General features: G+C 47.1%; 1 long non-coding RNA gene across 6 annotated transcripts in view; it reads right to left on the minus strand.

The window, feature by feature from the left end:
- The window catches only part of LOC143519628 (uncharacterized), a 29128-nt gene extending 15402 nt beyond the window's left edge, over positions 1 to 13726 (minus strand). For 3 of the 6 annotated variants that reach the window (XR_013132522.1, XR_013132492.1, XR_013132482.1), the window contains exons 1-3: positions 6738 to 13726; positions 3113 to 3226; positions 1568 to 1748 (exon numbers count right to left, since the gene is read on the minus strand). This is a non-coding gene — a long non-coding RNA (uncharacterized LOC143519628). The remainder of the gene's footprint in view (positions 1 to 1567; positions 1749 to 3112; positions 3227 to 6737) is intronic. The other 3 variants (XR_013132485.1, XR_013132505.1, XR_013132533.1) reach the window with 3 other exon arrangements.
- Between the last annotated feature and the right edge of the window lie 1619 nt (positions 13727 to 15345).

The raw sequence follows: 15345 nt of genomic DNA on the forward strand, positions 1-15345 counted from the left end.
GTGACTACAGTCATGTTGTTCAGATATTCGGGTCATGTTTGCTGGAGTGTTTCTCTTTCTTTTCTCCTTCTTTTGTTTTGTTTTCTTTGTTTGTTTGTCTCGTTCCTTCATCCTTAAGGTGTTACTTTTTCCTTAATTGGACTTCACGATATTTTCCTTTGAGACAGTCAGTACATGCATACACACAAACACACATGCGCACACTGTAACGTGGAGAACATGACAAAACACACTCTTGTACTTTTAGATCGTACAATCCACCAATCAGGTGGTAAGAAAAGGTACAGAGATGAGATTCGAGTTCAATGGTCAAAAACAGTCCAAGTCAGTAATGCAGGAAAACAGAGATACAAAGGGACAAATCCAAGAATAAATATATAAAGAAACCAGGTTGAACCATGAAGAACGTGTGCAGGAATAAACGTTCAGTCTGCTTTTGGAATACTTCACAATGAGGGAAGGTCTTACTGTTATGAGAGTAGACAGTATGGAACAGCTGTGGGTTAATATCAGGGGTGGAGGGTCTCTGTAGGTGTCGCCGGGAATCCTGGGGGTTGGAGTCTCTGGAGCGTTGTAGCATTTGCCTCTTAACAGCCTGGATCATTCAGCCTGTCTCGATCTGCAGGTGTTTCTCTCACTCTCACAAGTTTATGCTCCCAATGATTCCATATTCTTGCTTGTTGAGCATCTCTCTCCACCTCTTCTTGTTTCTCTCTCTCTCTCTCCCTCTCTTTCCCTCACTGATTCCCCCTCTTCTTTTCTTCTTTTTCTCCTCTGTGGTCTTCTCCCCTTGATCACTGCGGAGTGTGTGTAGTAAGCCTCCCTCCAGGATAAATGGAGTGGTGGATAGTAGCCTTCTGGTGTTAGCGTTATAGCGTTTAAACCCACACACACACACACACAAACACACACACAGAAGACCCAAAATAACACACAAGGTCTGTTTTCCTTTCCTTTTCTGTGTCTTTCTCTCACTCACACACACTCAAACACACAAACAAAGCAGCATTTTCATAGGGGGAGATTAAGGACAGGGGGCTGAAGGCATGTTTGTCTGGGACACTGAGGGGCAATGATGATCAACACCTCGACCACTTCCTCAGATGACAGTTACACATCAACACAGAGAACCCTCCCCCTCCCCCTCGTTAAAATCCCACTGGCAGACGAAACAGGAAACAGACAGCAGGGGGTACAGGAAAATGATATAGATAGAGAGAAAGAGAGAGAGGGGGTGAGAGAGAGTGAGAGAGAGTGAGAGTGAGAGAGGGAGCAGTGGTGTAGGAGGGAAAGAGAAAGAGGAGAGTGGGGCAGAGAGAGAGAGAGGGAACTGTGATGTAAGAGGGAAAGAGAGGGAGGGAGAAAGTGAGACCTATGAGAGAGAAACTGAGAGAAAGTGGGAGAGAGAGAGGGGGAGCAGTGATTTAAAGGGAAAGAGAGAGAGAAGAGATGGAGGGAGAAATGAGACCTATGAGAAAGACACTGAGAGAAAGTGGGGGAGAGCGTGTGAGCCACTGAGAAAACAGAGAGAAAAGAGTCGAGAACAAGAAAAGGGGGAGAAATAAACCTCCGTGTCGTTTATTTCTCCTGCTCCGCGGGAGAAAGGGTGCCACCTGTCACTTCTCTCTACCTCGTTACCCCCGCCTCGTTACGGCGCCTGGTTACGGCGCCTCGTTAGGGGCCCGCGCTGATGCCTGCCATTACGTTGCACCGCTGATGAGGACCACCTACGCCTGCAAGAAGCATACCTAGGACATGACACACGTTACGCGTTGCGCTGTAGGTTGGAGAACGCCCATATGTTGACATTTTGTTTGTGTTCTGTATGTGGGTAAAAGGCCATAAAGAATTTTCTGTCTATTACTTATTGATTAAATGCAGGATTAAAAATGAAGGGAAAAAATAATAAGGCAAAAACTTGAGAGTGATTAAAACTGTAACGGGAAACTTTCGTTCTGTATGACTTTATGCCAGTAAAAAAGAAAGTATAGTCTGTCACTCTCTCTCTCTTTCTTTCTGTCTCTCTCATACATACACACACATACACTGGTGTTTGTTATCTAAAAGACTGAGCAATGTGAAATCTATGCTTTTTAAAATTTGTATAGAACTTCAAGGAAAAGTCTGTAGGATATGAAGCCCTACAGAGCTGTAAATATCACGTTTTTTTGTTTTGTTTTTTTTTTCTGCTAGATCCAATCAATAGTGAGTATCATTACGCATTGGGTTGTTCCTGCCATTCTCAAAGTTATATCTTTCCAGCTTTCCACAGATTACCTCAACATCTCTCGTTTGAGGCATCATGCTATGTAGGCCAGCTACCTCCACCCTGCCTTCTACCACAGAGTTTAGGAATAAGATCTCCAGAAGAAAGAGTGAAACTCTACAGGATGTTAGATCTTCAGAAGGAGGATTAGATCTGAACTCTACAGGATGGTAGATCTTCAGAAGGAGGATTAGATCTGAACTCTACAGGATGGTAGATCTTCAGAAGGAGGGTTAGATCCAAACTCTACAGGATGGTAGATCTTCAGAAGGAGGATTAGATCTGAACTCTACAGTATGGTAGATCTTCAGAAGGAGGATTAGATCTGAACTCTACAGGGAGATCTCTAAGAGCAGGGTTAAAGCTCCGCTCTTCAGGGTAGTAGAGTCCCTTGACCATGGTTGGAACAATTATAGATTAAACATCATACACAAACATACACAAACATGTAGGGCCTCAAACATTAAATTCATTGGGCATCATTAAAGTATCCATCCATTCACTCATTCATCAATTCATCAACACATTCCACCCATGCAACACAACATGCACTCAGAAAGCCCCTCACATCTCTTGGCATACCGATGTAAGCAAATTAAACCTCATGTGTGTAGAAGTGCCCTAAGAACCCAGTGTGAACCCAGTATGAACCCAGTATGAACCCAGTATGAACCATACAAATGTGAACACAATGCCTGCTTTCATACAAAACCTGCGTAGGCGTCCAAACATTTCAACCGTAAGCATCCCACGATGACATGCTTCACCATCTCTGGGGTGAAAGTGAGCTTCGTTTTGATTGGCTGACGTGTAACACACAGCAGCCAATCCCTGTGTGACTCTCACCTCTGCAAATGCGCAGTGATGTTTGGCGCTCAGGAACCGAGGAACAGCTGAACCTTGATCTCCCAGCCCTCGTGAGGACTCCGTCACCTCTTCTGCAACCCTGACGCTCCGCACCTTTTCAAGGAGGGAGTGAGAGAGAAACAGAGGAGAGAAGGAGAGAATAAGAGGGAGAGTGGGATGAATCAGAAAGAAATTCAGAGAGAATAAAAAAGATTCAGAAAAGGAGAGTGTCAGAATTACTCACAAAGCAATTCAGGGAAACAGAAATAGAATCAGAGTAAGAAAGCATGAGAGAGTTCTGAGAGAGGTCTATCCTCCACTTGCCTAGTCTCCCTTAAGCTGAACGAGGTCCTGTTCCAAATCAACATATTGCCCCTTGCGTCCTCCGTAGCACTCTACATAGTGTCCTCCCTTGTGCCCTAACCTGCAGGGCTTACTCTGCATTTCCCCTGCTGGGTTTTCTGGCAGTGCTGATGCTGAAGGGATGTGGATATCAGGCCCCTATGACTCTCCCACTGGGCCACATTGGCAGGGTGCCTGATCTCGCCGCCCTGCCCCAGCTCGTGGGGGTCGGATGCGCAGGAGGGGGGGTTAAACCCAACAACAGTACCAGGTCTGGAGCAGAAAACCACTCTACTTGTTCTTATAATGGATACTAATATCATTGATTCACCCTGTCCCTGGTGACCAGCCCCTGGTCTCTCCTGGCTAGACAGCTCCGATAAAATCAGTTTCTGAGAATAAGGATATCACTTATAATGGGAACCAGTGTGAAAGAATAATAATAGTAAAAGTATATATATATATATATATGTGGTCCAAATCTGTTCCAAGTGATAATCATGAATTATAACTTTATAGCATCGTTCAGAGTGTGAACAGCACCACCTGTTGGTGAAACGTATTATCGTTTTGCCTTATCTAGATACAACTTTCCTGCCCTCCTGTCTGACATTATTGTAATCACAGGACAAGTAATGCCACAAGCAGCAAGTTCAATTAATTAAATCAGACGACTGTTCTCCGAGTATGAGAGGCAAGCATGTGTGAGATGATGATGATGATGGTGATGATGATGATGATGATGATGATGATGACTTCATTGTCATGGGGGTGAGGATGAGGCAGGATACTGAATCAAGAGCAGCGTGAACCACACTGTTTTATTTAAATACTTAGCAATCGCCCTAACAGATAAAAATAGCTGCACATGGATCATACACCTTTACATGCAAAGACGAGCAATGAACACACATTAAATACACCTACGTTAACAACACACAATATATACATCCACATTAACAACACACACTACAAGACTAACAAGACAAGTGACAGGTGAGATAAATAACACAGGTGAACGTACACATGCCAAGACACACACAGCAACGACCATATACAGACAAATGTAAACACATAGACATGGCAGGGGAGAGGGGTCAAAGGCTGAGGGGTCGAGGGCTGAAGGGTCGAGGGCTGAGGGGTCAAGGGCTAAGAGGTTGAGGGCTGAACCGTGACATTTGTCTAATGTGACCTGAAACCTGCTAAAACTCCAGCCCTCAGACAGCATGTGGGTGGGGCACGATCACCTCAGTTATAGTTACTTAATTGCCCTTTCATCATAAAAGCTCTCATTCTCTCTGGTTTTCTCTCTCTCTCTCTCTCTCTCTCTCTCTCTCTCTCTCTCTCTCTCTCTCTCTCTCTCTCTCTCTCTCTCTCACACACACACACACACACACACGCACACACACACACACACGCACAAACACAGCATACTCACACCCCTTAATTCAATTAGAATGAATAATTAGCAAACAACACTCACGCCATTAGACAGTGTAAACAATTTGCAACAAATAACAAATGCTGATTTCATTTTGGGCTTGTGTGAGGGTGCATGTGTGAGGGTGCATGTGTGAAGGTGCATGTGTGAAGGTGCTTGCATGAGTAATAAGAAAGCCCATATGATGGGGGAGGTGTGTGTAGAGGAGGTGAGCTCTCTCTTTACCCAGAAAGATCTGCTACGGCTGCAGGGCTGACGGCCAGTGTGGGTTGGGGAGGGGTGGAGGTCATCAATAAGCCATTGTGTTTGCATCCCAGGCACCTGACAGCCTACACCCCTCACTGCCTACACCCCTCACTACCTACACCCCTCACTACCTACACCCCACACTGCCTACACCCATCACTGCCTACACCCCTCACAGCCTACACCCCTCACTACCTACACCCCTCACTACCTACACCCCTCACTACTACACTCCTCACCGCCTACACTTCTCACTACCTACACCCCTCACAGCCTACACCCCTCACTACCTACACCCCTCACTAACTACACCCCTCACTACTACACTCCTCACTGCCTACACCCCTCACAGCCTACACCCCTCACTGCCTACACCCCTCACTACCTACACCCCTCACAGCCTACACTCCTCACTGCCTGCACCCCTCACTACCTACACCCCTCACTACCTACACCCCTCACAGCCTACACCCCTCACTACCTACACCCCTCACTACCTACACCCTTCACTACCTACACCCCTCACTACCTATACCCCTCACTACCTACACCCCTCACAGCCTACACCCCTCACTACCTACACCCCTCACAGCCTACACTCCTCACAGCCTACACCCTTCACTACCTACACCCCTCACTAACTACACCCCTCACCAGAGGTGGGGACTCGAGTCACATGACTTGGACTCGAGTCAGACTCGAGTCATTAATATTAAGACTTTTGACTTGACTTGAAAAAATATTCAGAGACTTAGACTTGACTTGGACTTTTACATCAATAACTTGGGACTTGAATTGGACTTGAACCTGTTTACTTGCAAAGACTTGATTTTTTTTTACCCCAAATCTAAACTTTTAAACGCATATTAATATTTATAAAGTGCACCCCATTAATTTAATTTCCGTCCTTCTGACGCAGACCGGTGTTACACCAGATTCTGTGACCATCGAGTTTAGTGACCACAGGGGGCGCTATTTCACAGTTTCTGTTCAGAGGCACAAACGCTTTACGAAATGCTACGTCTTTACTCGTTTTGTTGGTGTCCACGAGCCAAAATATGACAGATGTTTATATTTACATTTATCGTCTCTTAATTACATAAATGTACTTAAACAAGATTTTACCATCCCCTCACCATTGCAGCCAACAAAGAAATCATGAATGGGATGTACAGGTGAGCCTTTTTAACTGGGGTCACCAATTCTGACGGCAGCCATCAGAATATGTGACCCCACTGAATCTACAGGTAACAATAGTACACCGTGACCCCACAATAACAGAAAACAATAAAACACTAACCCTAATCTTTTATTAGTCTATATTTAAACATTTTATCCAAATGTAGAATAACCATTCGTAATGACAGCATCTTGCTTACGATGAAGCTTGCTATTTTCGTGTAAAATGATGTAACGAAACATTCTTGTTAAGTACATTTATGTAATTAAGAGAAGATCAAATGTAAATGATCTGTCATCTTTTGGCTGGCGGACACCAACAAAACGAGTAAAGAAACGCATCAGCGTAGCATTCGTAAAACGTTGGTGCCTGTAAAAAAAAAGATTCGAAAGGACTTGAAATTCCAAGTTTCAGACCTGGGACTTGACTTGACGGTTGCCTGTCTTGACTCGAGACTTGACTTGAGTTGACTGTCTGTTGTGTAGTATACTCCTGCCTGCAGGTGTCGCTGTGTGAGTAAAAAGAGCCAATGTTCAGAGTAGAAGAAGAAAAGTGAAGTAAAAAGAACCACGTTCGTATTACAGTGTGTTTCGTGCTTATTTGGTCTCTTATTACATTCCTACCTACAAATACAACATATTGGCGACGAGGATGGCTTTACTTGGACTTCCACCACCGCCTGCTTTTCTTGAGACTCCCGGTGAGCCGTCTATGACATTCAGCTCCTGGATTCGTATGTTCGATAACTACATTCTGGCGCTTGGTCAAGACGACATTCCAGAGAAACGAAAAAGAGCGCTACTCATACACTGCCTCGGTACAGAGGGCCAACGCATCTTCTACACTTTGGAAGTGGGGGATGATACTTACGCTGCTGCGTTAGAGGCCTTGGAGTCGTTCTTCGTGCCCAAGATCAATGTGGTGGCTGAACGCAACAAATTTCGTCAACGCAGTCAGAGGCCAGGTGAGTCGGTCGTCCAATTTGTGGCTGCTCTGCGTGGACTTCTTGTGCACTGTGACTTTGGTACTTTAGCGGATGACATGATAAGGGATCAGCTCGTAGAGAAAACATGCAACTCTCGTGTTCGTGAGCGTTTGCTTCTGGTGACTGACCTTACCTTACAAAAGGCAATTGCAATTGCAGATTTACAGACAATACTTTTCTACTCTGCCATTTTCTACCCCAAAAGTTAGTCTGCTGACATACATGAAGAGGCATATTCCTGTGCTGGGGTGCATTACTCTCAGTGTTACATGTTCTGCTCACTGTACACAAGTGGATTTTTACATTGTGGAGAAAGGAACTCCATTGCTTGGCATGGATTTGTTCACTGCGCTGCAACTTGAAATACGAGATGGCTGTGTTAGGCCGTCGGCTGGGTGTACTGCTGCTGTCGACTTCACTGATGTTTGTGGTGTAGCTGAAGGGTTTGTACACAAAGTCAAACTACGCTCGGATGTGCCGCCTGTGCAACAAAAGCTGCGTAGACTGCCATTTGCTGTGCGTGACTCTGTCTCACAAGAGTTAAAGAGACTGGAAAAGGAAGGCATCATTGAGAAAGTAGACTCCTCTGAATGGGTCTCGCCCATAGTGGTCATTCAAAAGAAGTCGGGAGGAATCAGGTTGTGTGTTGACCTGAGAGAGCCAAACAAGGCTGTTGTGATAGATAGCCACCCGCTACAGCATATCGAAGAAGTTTTTACAGAACTCAGGGGATCAGCCGTGTTTTCGACCATTGACTTGCAGAATGCATATCACCAAGTGACTTTACATGAGGACAGTAGAGACCTTACAGCGTTTATTACGCATGACGGACTGTTTCGTTTTACACGGGTCCCGTACGGGCTGGCGTCGGCTCCTAGTGCGTTTCAGAGAATGATGTCACAGATGTTGGATGGATTGGACGGTGTTCAATGTTATCTGGATGACATCATAATTCATGCTGACACACCAGAGACACATGAAAGGAGACTTCGTGCCGTGCTACATCGCCTGCAAGACAGTGGTCTTAAACTCAACATGGAGAAATGCTCCTTCAGAAAAACTGAGCTTCCATTTATAGGACATGTAATTTCAGCTACTGGTCTGCATCCAGATCCAGAGCATGTTGTGGCTGTGACACAAGCTCCGCCTCCACAGGATGCACATGCGCTACGTTCTTTTCTTGGACTGACGGGATGGTATGCTAAGTTCATTCCCAACTATGCCACTTTGGTGGAACCGCTCCGTGCTGTGTTGCGGAAAGCTACTGGATTCTGTTGGACAGATGAGGCAAATGAAAATTTCTCTCGGGTGAAGCAGATCATTTCTACCAGCCATGCACTGGCATTGTTTGATCCCTCATGCCCTACTACTGTGACAACAGATGCCTCAGATTATGGTTTAGGTGCTGTGCTTACACAGTGGCATGGAGACACTGAACTGACGGTTGCTTTTGCCTCCAGGACACTGTCTGAATGTGAGCGTAAATACTCTGCGACTGAGAAAGAGGCCCTGGCATGTGTTTGGGCTACAGAAAAATGGCGCACCTACCTTTGGGGTCGTCATTTCACCCTGAAAACAGATCACAACCCGCTAACGACCTTGCTGTCTACAAAAGGTCTTGGTAGAGCAGGTATGAGAATTGCTAGATGGTCTGCACGCTTGCTGTGTTTTAATTATACCATTGTCTACAAGCCTGGAACAGAAAATGTAACTGCTGACTGCTTATCACGTTTGCCATTACCCTGTACGAAGGAGGAACAAGAACAAGAGCCTGAAATGGTTGCAGTGGTGTCGCCAGCGTTCACTGCTGTAACAGCTGAGGAACTCCAGCATGCTGTTGATCAGTGCCCAGTGTTGCACCAGGTTAAGGCCTACATAACGAAAGGTTGGCCTCGTACTGCTAAAGGTATGGATTCAGCTCTTACTCCCTTTCACCGCTTACAAGACGAACTAGCTGTGCAAGAGGGCTACGTCATTCGCGGCACTCATCGTGTGGTAGTACCTGCAGCGTTGCAGCCTAAGTTCATTCAACTGGCACATGACACGCATCAAGGGATTGTCAGGACTAGACAGCGTTTAAGAGACCTCTACTGGTGGCCAGCTATGGACATGCAAGTGGAGAATGCCATTAAAACATGCACTACATGCCTGCAGCATGACAAGACTGCTATAACACACGCTGCACCACTCCATCCAGTGCCTATTCCTACAGCGGCGTGGGAGAAGGTAGCCATTGACATTGTTGGTCCCTTCCACCAAGCGGCTTATGACTGCCGCTATGCCGTGACACTCATCGATTATTACAGCAAATGGCCGGAGGTGGCATTTATGTCTGAAGTTACTTCTGCCACAGTCATTACATTTCTTTCAGTCGTATTCAGCAGAGAAGGAAATCCGCGTGAAGTAGTATCAGACAATGGTCCGCAATTCACCGCTTCTGAGTTTGAAAGTTTTCTTGCTAGGAGGGACATTAAACACTGCCGCAGCTCTGTGTACTTTCCTCAAGCCAATGGGGAAATTGAAAGATTCAACAGAGTGTTTAAGGACTGCCTTCAAACTGCTACTATTGAAGGTAAGCCATGGAAACCCTTTGTCACTGAATTCCTGCACACATACAGGGCGACACGTCATACCATCACTACGTGCTCTCCTGCTGAACTGCTACACGGCCGCCCGATGCACACAAAACTTCATGTTCGAGATCTTCCGGCCGTAGCTCCTCCAAAGTCCGCAAAGACCTGGAAGCTGACAGTCCAAAGGAAGCAGCAAAAGGCAAAAGAGTACACAGACAAGCGTCGTGCGGCTACTGCTCCTGGCATTCAAGTGGACTCCTATGTTCGCATTAGGAAACCAGGATTTGTCAGCAAAGGACAATCCAAATTCAGTTGCCCTTATAAAGTCATTGCAAAGCGTGGTCCAGCTACTTACCTTCTGTCTGATGGGAAAGTGTGGAATGCTGCACACCTCGCCCCTACATCCTTGCCCCCTGCTATTCCATCCATGTTGATGGTGCCTGAGGATAACTACGTGCCACATGGGGTGCATACACCTTGTGCTGTGTCATCTGAACATTCGGACACAAATCAATTGCGTAGGGTTCGTCGTGCTCCATTCTGGGCTAAGGACTATGTTACTTCATAGTAACATGAAACAATTCTTAAGAGAAAATGCTTGTTTGAGAAAAATGGCTCATTCTGTTTGTACATGTTGTTTATGCTTTACATTCATGTTATTGGAATTTCTAGCATACAGTTCTTGTGTGGTAACTATGCTTTTCTACAAAAGGGGAAATATGTTGTGTAGTATACTCCTGCCTGCAGGTGTCGCTATGTGAGTAAAAAGAGCCAATGTTCAGAGTAGAAGAAGAAAAGTGAAGTAAAAAGAACCACGTTCGTATTACAGTGTGTTTCGTGCTTATTTGGTCTATTATTACATTCCTACCTACAATACAACACTGTCTTTGCTTGAGACTTGACTCGGGACTTGAGGATAAAGACTTGGACTTACTTGAGACTTGTTACGGAACAGCTCCGGACCCTTCCCTGTGGGCGTGCCGCTATGTTGTCTGCGTGTCGTTATGTCCATGTTTGTACTTCCGTGGGTGTGGGTTGTTTGTGAGCGTGTTCGTGGTTACACCTGTGCCTTGTCTCGAGGTCACGTGGGTCTGTGTACTTCACCTATTTAATGTGCGTTAACGCGGTGTCTTGTGCTCGTCTTTGTCTAAAGTTCATGCCTGTGCAAGCCTCCGCATTTGCGTGCTTGCACCGTCCGTGCTGAGCTTTGCGTTGCGTGAGTGAAAATAAATGTTCTGTGTGCACCGTAAGACGCTGGTCGTGTCTCCTCCTTCCTCCTGCACCACAGCGTCACAGAAAGACGAGCCGAACAAGACGACGTATGCCAGGATACGCCACCCGAGCACCGAGGGGGAAGAGAAGGAGCAGGCGTCACCACGGCTCTTCCCCAGTCCGGCGCCAAGAAGTCCCCGTTACCGAGCAGCAGATGAAGCAGGACCCTGTCTGCACGTACCTGCTCTGTGCCGCTCGAGAGACGGAGGATGCAGAGACAGCGGAGTACTTCCGCCGATCCGCGGCACGCGCATGGGAGGAGAGACACCCCCACGCGTCCCTGGAGCTTCCACCCATGGCTGTGAGCAGCAGTAAGAGGGAGGAAGCAAGCGCACCGCTCCTGGTTCTCCCTGAGGAGGAGGAGACCAGTGAGCCGTTCATGGTGGGTGCGGGTACCTTTGCCCTCACCCCTCTGTAGGTGCTGGCCAAATTTATTTAGTAATCAGTCTCATAAAATTACCTACGAAATGGTGGGAGTTCAGACCGTGTTAAATTTACCCAAATTTTATATAAACTCATTTAACTAAGGTCGCCACTAATTGTGGTCAACTCCCGTAGCCCAAATTGTTTGATTAACAAACTATAAATCTGAAGGTTACAGTTCAAATAATAGTTCTGGCTTCAGGTTGTAACAGAGAAGCAACGACTCAAACGACAGTATTTAAACATAAAAACATTTATTGATCACAAAGCATAGTAATAAAAGCATAGCAAACAAAGGGGACAGGAGGGTTGGCTAGTGTGTGTGTGTGTGTGTGTGTGTGTGTGTGTGTGTGTGTCTTCGAGTGCGCGCGGATGCGCGTGCGTGTGTACGTGCGTATGGGGGAGGAGATCTTTGAGACAAAGGGAAACTCGATGGCGCGAAACTTAAACCGAGTTCTCACTACAGCCACAAACAACGCAAATTTCCTCCAACTAAGACACGGTATCGTCGGTCACTATACAGCCCCAACGAGCGTATAGTGGGACACACGTTTAACAGTTATACGAAATAAAAGAATCAGTGGGAATAATCGAACAAGTTTAAACAGAATACCTATTTAAGCTTTGAACAGAATATCTCTTTAAGCCTTAAACAGAGTACGGTTTAACATGAACGTGATTATAAACACCACTGCAAACAAGCGTTCACAAAGCATCGATCTAAGCACACAGAAAGCAGTAAAACAAGATATTGTTCTAAGTCTGCCCAGATGCACAGTCTTACTTTGAGTTGTTCAGTCCGCGGCCCGCGCAGTAGGCCAGGTAGCCTCTTGAGGAGGACTCCTTCGTGCGCTTTCGTGAAGAAGGTTCCGCTGGATCGCGTTGCTCCGTCCAGGGGAAGCTGTGGTGGCCGTTCAATCGGCGGTCCCTCGATGGTCCGTTGCGTGGTGTCCCGGGGAAGTGGTCGCTGTCGACGTTAAGATGAACTCGCGGAGGTCCGGCCGTCGCGCGAATGTTCAAACAGTTCTTAATCGTCGGCTAGCTGAAGCGATTGGTTTTAGCGAACTCCGCAAAAGAAATAAAAGTAGCGAACTAGTTACTTCTTGCGTCGCGTGCTGCACAGGATTCGAGTGCAGAACCAATACCGCTTTGTTCCCGAAGGTGTGCGCGCTCTTCGTCTCTAGGTAGCTACTTTGATGCAGCCAGGTAGAGAGAACGAACAAAGGGGGATCCCCCCTTTTAAAGGGGATTCGTCTGATGACGTAGTTCCACATCCGTCCTGATGTGGGCCATGCACCTAGGGGGAGCACCCCCCTTCCTTTGTCTGTGGAGGCATGGTACCTACATTCCCCCCTTGGTCTGATGGTGAAGTTGTAGAGCCCTCAGAGCACGCTGTTCACCTGTCATCCACAGCAGGCGCCGATTAGTGAGCGTCCACCTTGGTCCCCAGCGCCTTGTCAATGTCCATGCAGTGTCCTTTTCACTCCTGGTTCGACTGACCTAAACATTCAAGACTGACAGCATCTGGACAGATCATGAAACATGACACTGGGCAGGAAGTGATGACTGACATCTGGGCAGAACATTTAGACTGTATCATCTGGGCAGAATATCTACTCTAACATTCTGTGCAGATCACATGCAATATTGGGGAAAAACACATAAAGAGGGAAAAAGAAAGTAAAAGGCAATCAAAATCTACAACAAACTATAAGCAACGAACTACACCTGCACTAGGTAGTGTCGGTGTGGCATCTTTCTACATGGAAATGAAGGTATGGGTGGTATGGGTTTTATGTTTATACAAATGTGGAGAGGAACGGTCAGGGTCTACTGCCTTGTCAAGGTAGTTACCCTTAGAGGGGAAGGAAGAGGTGCCTCGAGGGGTTGAAGGCGAAGGTGTTGAGGAATGTTAGTGAGTGAGTCAATTAGAGCGTTTAGAGCTTGGGTGTACCTCAGGAGCATCAGATAGACACCTGCAGTTATGACCCAACCAGTGAGGACAAGGCCAAAGACCCCTGGCGGGACTCTAATGAGCACAGTCTGGTTTGGGAGTCTCATCCTCATGGCCATGTCCTGGCTTTCATACGTCATTACAACCTCATGCTGGGGGGTGTTGACAAGCCACCTGTCACCTGCTTTTTCTACTCTAGTTTCGGTAACATCATCCTGACTTGCCACACGGGCCTTGCACCTTTCATCCGTGGCTCCAGTCGCTGACTTTTTGATGCCTTCGACTATTTCAATGGGGAGAGAGTAAGAAGGTATCCTTCCCTCGCTCAGGCCAGTTACCGAGGAACTAACCTCACTCAGTGCATCCTGTAGGGATTGTTTAACCCTACTTTGCTCTACAAGTTCTGACTCGATTACATGGGATAGCTGACTAAGGGTCTGGACAGTAGTGTTGGGTAAAGTGATTGTACTCTGCAGTGATTTTCCCTGTCCTCGCAGCTTTTGTTGCTGAAGGTCTGTCGTCAGGACATCGGCTTCTTCAGAGGGTTGCTGCAGGATCTCCTCCTCAAACCCTGGGTAAGGTTCTTTGGGGACATCAGCGGCCATCTCATTCGCAACAGGTTGGATCGGACTGCAATTCATGACTGCATAAACAGGCATCTCATTCTCCTTGCTGAGATCAATGCGACAAACCAAGCCTACTGGCATCCTGTCTGGAACGACGGCCATCATTCTTGCATGCAGGTTGAAGAGCACATCGTTGTGAATCTGGTGTCCTTCAAGCAGCCTTGGCAACTTGCCAATCATGGGGGTGGACAGTTCCAAGCCCTGGAATGCGTGGTCACTTAAGTGGTCCAACGTTGTTCGAGCAGGCACCTGGGTAGTGTAGTTAACTGAATGACTGGTCAGTTCAGGAAGGGGAGTGCCCCACGTGGTGAGGTTCAGTTCAAGGAACCATGGTGCAGGATGAAAGAAAGCCCCTGGGTAGTCAAACTTCTGTCTTCTCAAGACCATGAGTCGAAACGGAATGCTAGCCGACCTAGTTGGGACAGTCAAGTTCAACCCGTTTACCACCCGACATGCTTGGGGAATTGTTCTCCAGTCACAGTTGTATGTCTTGGTCCTGTCACTGACAGGCTTACAAACTGTGACTTGGGTCCGTAACTGCACATTGCAACAGTCAATCAGAGGAGCCAGCCTATCGAGCAGGTCTTGACTGATGAGCAGCTGTTCCGCGTCAAATTTAGAGGTTTTCTTCATCTCTGGGAGTTTGAACTCCAACCAAGCTCTCTGTTTGGTTGGGGCGTGGTCTTGCCTATAGCAGGTGATGCTAAGCTGATGGGGCTCAATGTTGAGGCATCTCCTCATGGCGAGTGAGGCCTGTCTCACGGTGGAGAATGTGTCGGTGCATATGAGGCTGATCTCCGATCCGGTGTCCAACAGCGTATTGAAACTTGGGTGATCTTCTAGGAGGACACTGGTATAGATGTGTTGGGCGCTGCCTTTCTGGACCAGGTCTCCCAGGAACTGCAGGAGTGGGGAGGAAGAAGCAGAAAGAATGGGTGAAGGTTGTTCCGCAGTTGGTGACCGTGCGTTCTCGCTTGATGGTCCCTTTCCCCAGCCAATGAGATGGATCCAGGATAGCGGTGAGGAGGGTTCTCGGCCTAGTCATGCGACCGAGGGGCCTCCATCCTCACAAGAGCGTTTCTCACGGTCCTTGGTCGGTCGGATGGTGTTCATGTCCTTCTCTTGAGACATCTTTGTGATCGTATCCTTGAGAAGCTGAAGCTCTGTCCTTAATTCAGCAGTGGCTTGTGA

Source organism: Brachyhypopomus gauderio, chromosome 1 (assembly GCF_052324685.1).
Source record: "Brachyhypopomus gauderio isolate BG-103 chromosome 1, BGAUD_0.2, whole genome shotgun sequence".
NCBI classification, from domain to species: Eukaryota; Metazoa; Chordata; class Actinopteri; order Gymnotiformes; family Hypopomidae; genus Brachyhypopomus; species Brachyhypopomus gauderio.